At 47.1% G+C, this 7,704-nt stretch overlaps 1 protein-coding gene across 3 annotated transcripts in view; it reads left to right on the top strand.

The window, feature by feature from the left end:
- The first annotated feature begins 5,614 nt into the window (after nucleotides 1–5,614).
- Nucleotides 5,615–7,704, top strand: part of ACSL1 (acyl-CoA synthetase long chain family member 1) — a 141,480-nt gene continuing 139,390 nt past the window's right edge. For 2 of the 3 annotated variants that reach the window (XM_073607312.1, XM_073607301.1), the window contains exon 1: nucleotides 5,615–5,770. The gene's annotated coding sequence lies outside the window, so the exon portion shown is untranslated. The remainder of the gene's footprint in view (nucleotides 5,771–7,704) is intronic. The other variant, XM_073607275.1, reaches the window with a different exon arrangement.

The raw sequence follows: 7,704 nt of genomic DNA, 5'->3' as shown, positions 1-7,704 counted from the left end.
CACCTAGTTCATCTGTATGTGCCTTTTTCTGGTTGTCTAAATATTTAATGTCTGGACCCATTGGTTCGACACAATTGTTGCTTCACAGCTCTGGTGTTCCACTTACTCAACGCCAGTTTTCCTCTGTGCTTAAAAAATGTCTAACTTATTTAGATTTGAGCCATTTATATGTTACTAGTCACTCTTTTCGTATTGGCGCAGCGACTGAGGCGGCCAAACTAGGTTTCACTGAGTCTGATATAAAAAAATTGGGTGGTTGGAAATCCAATTGTTTTCATTCTTACATTAGACAAAATTTATGTTTTTTTCTGATTTTAGGTTCTCCTCATGTTATATGGCTTATTGGACATTCGCTCATTTACTGGGCTAACGTTCGGTTAGACTTGGTTTCACAAATTAAACTTGACTTTCTTCATTTACGTTCTTTCCTTCCTGCCTCTGTTCTGATTTTTTCTGAGAACGTTCCGCAATTGAAATGGTTACTTAATCCTGATCTCTTGTATCTTGAAAAGATCAGAAAGAGGGTGAACAGGCTTATTGCTAAATGTATGCCTTCTGTTCAAGGGTTTTCTTATAGACATATTGATTTGGAAGGTGGGTTATATGGTTTTTATCGCCCTGATATGGTCTATCTTTGTGATATTGGGCTTGATATCCTAAACTTGGATTTACAAACTTGCGTAGAATTGTCCGTGGCCCGGGGGGGGTGCCAGGCTATGTAAGTTTAGTGTCATAGATCAGCTTCGGAGCTGATCTGTGTCTCACCTTTACTGCTGTAGGTCGGCTGGCACCTATTGTTCCACTAGCTTGTGTTCAGCTCTGCTGCACTCTGCAGCTATGGGTGTTGCCAGCCACACCTGTTGCTTAATATATTCCTTCCTGCTACTTCCTGTCCAGCCCCTCATGTGCTTCTCAATTTAAATCCCTCTCTGACTAGTTCTGTTTGCTTGAGCGACATTTGTTTCTAAGCTCCCTTCGTGTAACCTGCCTTAACCTGACCTCTCGTGAACTGATCTCTTGTGTACCGACTCGGCTTGTTCTGATTACGTTGTCTGTAGCCCGCCTGACCTTGGCTCGCTATCCGGCTCTCCTTTGCTTCATCCATCCTTGTCTGACAGTGTCTTCTGTTACTTCCCTAGCGAGCGAGGTGAACCCGGGGGTCGTGACCTGGGGTCAACACACAGCTAAGCCCAAACCCTCGTGAGGGGGTCCCTGGCAGAATAGCGGCTGGCTCTTAGACTCCACGCCCTGGGGGATCCTGTGTAACCTGCTCGCCTGTGGGCTCTCTGTAAGTAGTACCGTGACAGTTTGCTCAGGCCATGAGCGCTTCTGAGAATCGGCCACTGACCGAGGATCAAATGCAACATCTAGTTCAGAGACTTAACTCCCAGCAAGCAAATCAAGAGCAATTAATGCTGGTCCTTCAGGATCTTGCCTCCCGTCTGAATCGTCTGCAACTCGCTGAAACTTCAGCTCCTCACGTTCCTGCTTCTGCTTCAGCTGCTCCCGTGTTACCTGCTACACTTGGCAATCCCTGCCTGCATCTACCGCCGCCACCTCGTTTTTCTGGCGACCCTAAGGCTTGTCGGGGCTTCATTAATCAGTGTTCCATCCACTTTGAACTTTCCAGCCACCATTTTCCAACTGATCACACCAAAGTCGCATATATCATCTCTCTCCTCTTCGGTGATGCTCCCCACTCTGGGAATCACACGATTCTATCACCTCTGACCTCCAGCTCTTTTTGGATGCATTCAGGAAAACTTTTGATGAGCCCGGCAGAGTGCCTTCGGCTGCTGGGGCCCTCCTTCGTCTTTGTCAGCAAGGAATGACAGTCAGCCAATATGCAGTTCGATTCCGTACGCTGCCCGCTGAACTCAAATGGAATAATGAGGCCCTTACTGCTACTTTCTGGCAAGGCCATCTGAGCGTGTCAAGGATGAACTTGCTGGATGCACCATTCCTACAACATTGAATGATTTAATCGCATTGAGCATTCAAATAGACATTCGCTTCCAGGAGACGGCCCTGGAGAAATCCAGATCCAGTCACCCCCCTGCTGGCCGTCCAGCGCAGGTAGTCCAAAGACCTGTGGAACCCTCTCCGTCTTCAACCTCTCACACGTTGGAAGAACCTATGCACCTTGGGTGAACTCACCTCACTCCCGAGGAATGTGCCCAACGAATGGGATTGGGCTTGTGCCTTTATTGTGGAGATAAAAGACATCTTTTGAATTCCTGTCCAGTCCATTCGGGAAACTATAGGGTCTAGGTCACTCGGAGGGAGGTGATCTAGACCGATCAATTAATTTTGTCAGTTTCCCTTGTTTCACCCTTCCCGTGGCTATCCACTGGGCTCAAAATGCCTATCAACTCTCTGCATACGTGGACTCTGGTGCTGCCGGGAATTTCATTGAACAATCTTTAGCTTCCGAGTTGGGCATTGCCTTTGTTGCCTTGGCTATACCCCTTTCCGTGACTGCAGTAGATGGCTCCTTCTTGCCTATGAGCCCCATTTGGTTTAAAACCCCTCCTATTGTCTTACGTATTGGGGTTTTGCATGCTGAGGAGATCTCTTTCCTAATTCTGCCTAAATCCCCCAGTCCCATCATCCTGGGCCTTCCATGGTTGCAGAAACACTCCCCGCATCTTGACTGGAATTCTGGACAAGTATTGACTTGGGGTCCTCCGTGTCAGCAACAATGTATTTCCAAGGTTCTACCTCCTCCTTCCATTCCTCTGGCTGAGACCTCCACAACTCCCATGTTGCCTTCCCAATATCAGTCTTTCTGGGATGTTTTCTGCAAAAAGTCCGCTGATCGCCTTCCTCCTCACAGAGACTATGACTGCTCCATTGATCTGTTAGCTAGGACCTCTCCTCCCTGAGGCCGAGTCTACCCTCTATCTATCCCCGAGACACAAGCCATGTCTAAATACATTCAGGAAAACCTGCAAGAGGGTTTCATCAGGAAATCAAACTGACCTGCCGGAGCTGGGTTCTTCTTTGTAGCGAAAAAAGATGGTTCACTCCGTCCATGCATCGACTACAGGGGCCTTAACGCCATCACAGTGAAGAACCGATACCCTGTTCCTTTCCTTTCGGAACTCTTTGACAGACTGCGAGGCTCTCATGTTTTTACCAAACTGGATCTTAGAAGGGCCTACAATTTAATAAGAATCCGGGAAGGAGATGAATGGATGACCGCCTTTAACACCAGGGACGGACATTATGAATATCTTGTGATGCCCTTTGGCTTATGCAATGCCCCAGCGGTCTTCCAAAAATTGGTTAATGAGATCTTCCGCGACTTTCTGTATGTCTGTGTTATTGTTTATCTGGATGATATTTTTATTTTCTCACCAGACTTACTTACCCATCGTCTTCATGTGAAAGCTGTGCTACAGCGTCTACGGGACAATTGCAAAATTGGAGAAATGTCTATTTGAACAAACACAAGTTCCATTTCTGGGCTACATAATCTCTTCACAGGGCCTCCTTATGGACCCAGCCAAACTTCGGCCATCTCTGAGTGGCCCCAGCCCTCTGGTCTTAAAGCCACCCAACGCTTTTTGGGCTTCACCTATTACTATTGCCAATTCATTCGTAACTACTCTACCTTGGTGGCCCCTATTACATCTCTCACTCGCAAGGGTGTCAATGCCCGGCTCTGGTCCCCTGAAGCCATTGATGCTTTCCTCAAACTCAAGGCAGCCTTCCTCTCCGCCCCAATTATCCTACGTCCGGACATTACAAAACCCTTCTTTGGAGGTTGATGCCTCTTCAGTAGGAGTCGGTGCCGTTCTACTCCAAGCTCAGAAGGGAAAGTCTCAGCCTTGCGGATTCTTTTCCAAGAAGTTTTCTGATGCGGAGAAGAACTATACCATTGGGGACCGTGAGCTACTCGCTATTAAACTAGCTCTTCAAGAATGGCAACATCTTCTAGAGGGTTCTCCCCATTGTATTGTTTTTATATTGATCATAAAAACCTGCAGTATTTATAATCCGCGAAACGCTTGAACCCACGTTAATATATGATTCCTTCCTGCTACTTCCTGTCCAGCCCCTCATGTGCTTCTCTATTCAAATCCCTCTCTGACTAGTTCTGTTTGCTTGAGCAACATTTGTTTCTGAGCTCCCTTCGTGTAACCTGCCTTAACCTGACCTCTCGTGAACTGATCTCTTGTGTACCAACTCGGCTTGTTCTGATTACGTTGTCTGCAGCCCGCCCTGACCTTGGCTCTCCTTTGCTTCATCCATCCATCCTTGTCTGACAGTGTCTTCTGGTACTTCCCTAGCGAGCAGGGTGAACCCAAAGGTCGTGACCTGGGGTCAGCACGCAGCTAAGCCAAAACCCTCGTAAGGGGGTCCCTGGCAGAATACCGGCTGGCCCTTAGACTCTGCTCCCTGGGGGATCCCGTGTCACCTGCTTGCCTGTGGGCTCTCTGTAAGTAGTACTGTGACATTTAGCCTGGCGTTTAGGGTGGTTGGTATATTAATGTTATATATAGTTTGAGCTTTAATGGCTGAACTATTGGTATGTTAATGGTTTAAATGTAGTTCGAGGTTTGATGGCTATTGTTATTTTGGTGTAATTTTAGTAAAATGGTAAAGAGGAAAATGTTATTGATAAATTGGTGTTTATTATTATGCCAATAATAAAGGACCACGGCCGTTTTTATCCATGTTTACAGTCTGTTTGTATTTATTTATTACAGTTTAATATGAGTTTTCAGCCTCTGGTCCCATAAGAAAATGAAAAACGTCCAATGGTATACAACGGCTTTAAGTGGTTAATGTGGGAGGGGAGACCCTGTCATTCACCTTCCCTTCCTCCATTCACATAACACCTTGCATTTTGTGAATGGATGGGGAGAGGAGGGTGAATGGAGCGAGTCCTTCACTGGAAGATGAATGGGCGTATCCGGGTCCCTGGAGGAAAGGCCATCACAGTAACCAGCCAGACATTGGATAGGGAACTTCACTGGCTGGAGTTCAGCCTCACCTCCACACTTTCATCAATGACCCACACCACACTCTGCTCTCATCTCACTGACACTTTTAAAGCTGGTGACAGGTCCGCTTTACGATATTCTCCTGTATATGGCGTACACACATTAGCCTTCCCCTTCCTCATAGCGGAGTATGACGTGTATGTACGTACGGACCGCACACACCATCCTATACAATAATACACCCTGCTCATGTGAGGACAAAAGCGCGCTGCGTACAGTGGGCGGGGAACAACCCGGAGAAAGGGGCGGGGCTACGAGAAAGATGTTTGCAATGTGTCAATAGGGAGAGGCGGAGTTACAGAGAAAGAGGTGGGGATGTGTAGAGAGGGGCTGGGAAGTTAGCGGGAAGAAGAGAGGAGCTAAAGAGGCGAATCGAGGTAAAGGGGAGGGGCTAATATGAGAGCCTTCGAGGGGGCGGAGCTAAGGAGAAGAGTCGGAGAGGGGCAGAGCTAAGAGCAGAGCCTCGGAATAGTAGAAGATAGGTGGGCGGGGCTAAGGGGCAGAGGTTATGAAGTATAGCGGAGAGGGGGCGGAGCTAAGGTGCACAGGCTTTGAAATGTATTGAGAGGGGCGGAGCTAAGGTGCAGAGGCTGGGCTGTGTAGACAGAGGGGTGGGGAATGTGTATGCAGATAACGAGGGAGTGCAGGTTGGGCGGTGCGTGCTCTCTGCAGACAACACGGCCCTGATCTGTGGCCAGCTCTATATATAAATAGGTCTGGCTGGTCCGGCATGCACGTTGTCGCTGTGGTTTGCTGAGGTAGGTAGAATGTGAATAGCAGAGTGATGATGGATGGATGGTGCAGTGATCTATGGGGAGGATGAGGATGATGTTGCAGTGTGATGATGAGCGTAGGTCGGGTAGCAGTGTCTGCACATGCCGGGTTCCTGTGTGTGATGGGTGACATGTGGGGTGAGGCCTCGGTCTGTCAGTGTCTATGGGTGCTTTGCATTGACCATTCCTCATCGGAGAGAACACATGACGGTATAGGGGTGCATCAAAGTGAAATGTCATAGCTGGTCCTGTGTGCGCAGCCCATGGTGGAAGCCGTTCCCTTATTTGATGGGGGATTATCTGTGTCGGGGTTCTTCCCCTGAGTTCCTTTGTGTGGGGTCAGCACTAGGAAGGTGTAATCCGGATTTCCTGGCAGAGAACTAGTAGTGATCAGTATACTGTGAATGGATCCTCTATATCTGGGGTGATCGCTCTGTACACACTGGGGGGAGATTTACTAAAACCGGAGCATGCAAAACCTGGTGCAGCTCTGCAGTCTTCTTCCAGGTTTTATTGGCAGCGCTTAATTGAATAAGCTGAAGTTAAGCTGATTGGCTACCATGCACAGCTACACCAGTTTTAGTAAATCTCCCCCTCTGTCCTGCATGCTGTGTGCAGGGAGGTAATGCAGACTTCATACAGCTCCAGTGCCACCTAGCTGGCCCCCCTCTGATCACACGCTACTGTCTCCATTCTCTTTTCAGCCATATGCTTCCATTCATTCTGCATTTGATGTGTTAAGTGGATGAATTAAAAGCTAAGTCCACCTTTTGCAAACCGTAAATAAATGCAAGTGCAGAAAAAGTTTTTTTTTTTTTTTTTCTATTTGCAAATGAGCCTTAAAAAGCATTGGAGCTGCGATCAGTGGGTTGTGGGTGCAATGCCAGGCTTCTGCTGACTCTCCCTCCAGCTCCCTGTCTGTACTGAGGAGGTATGGGCATTCAGTTGGAATTCTGGAAGAAGTGTCAGTGGACTGTGGGGTTACAGTGTTAAAGGGGTTGTAAAGGTAAATTTAAAAAAAAAAAAAAAAAAAAACATGTTATACTTACCTTCACTGTGCAGCTCGTTCTGCACAGAGTGGCCCCGAACCTGGTCTTCTGGGGTCCCTCGGTGGCTGTCTCAGCTCCTCCCCGCAATAACTAACCACCTTAATGCGAGCTCTCTCGCATGGTGGTTAGTTATTGCTGGCGCGCTCCTGTGATATAGCCGCTCGCTGTATCACTCGGCCCCGCCCCTGGTGCGCCGCGTCATTGGCTGTGATTAACAGCAGTGCGAGCCAATGGCTGCGCTGCTTTCAATCCATCCACTATAGCCAATCAGCGACCAGGCTGATCGGCTGAATGGAGGTCGGGAGCGAGCGGCCGAGTTTCGAGGTGTCAGGTAAGTAAAACGGGGGGGCAGGGGGCGGCGGTATTTTCAAAAGTTTTTTCCCCTTAATGCATTAAGGTGAAAAAATGTATACCTTTACAACCCCTTTAATTTTGGCAGCAAATTTCGCTTTAGTTCTAGGACTAAAATGGCATTTTAGTTTTAGTCGCATTTTAGTCTTCTGCAATTGTTTTAGTCGACTAAATCTCCAGTACATTTTAGTCGACTAAAACTCATTTTAGTCATCTAAAATCTAATGGGTGTAATTTAAATTAAATTATAATGCATTAGTTAACGTTTTCGCTACAATTTCCAAACTCATTATATACTGCTGGAGTGAAAAATCTCATGTTATTTAAGGTATTGAGGTATGAACATGCGCTACAGACCAGTGTTACTTTTGAAGTCAAATTTCAATGTAGTTTTTTTGACTAAAATGCCTTTTTAGTTGTATTTTAGTTGACTAAAATAGTATTCATTTAGTCGACAAAATTAACACTATGGGGTTGATCTACTAAAGGCAAATCCACTGTGCATTTGGAAGTGCAGTT

Source organism: Aquarana catesbeiana, linkage group LG01 (assembly GCF_042186555.1).
Source record: "Aquarana catesbeiana isolate 2022-GZ linkage group LG01, ASM4218655v1, whole genome shotgun sequence".
NCBI classification, from domain to species: Eukaryota; Metazoa; Chordata; class Amphibia; order Anura; family Ranidae; genus Aquarana; species Aquarana catesbeiana.
Note: the sequence above shows the minus strand (reverse complement) of the source record. Positions and strands in the feature narration are given on the sequence as shown.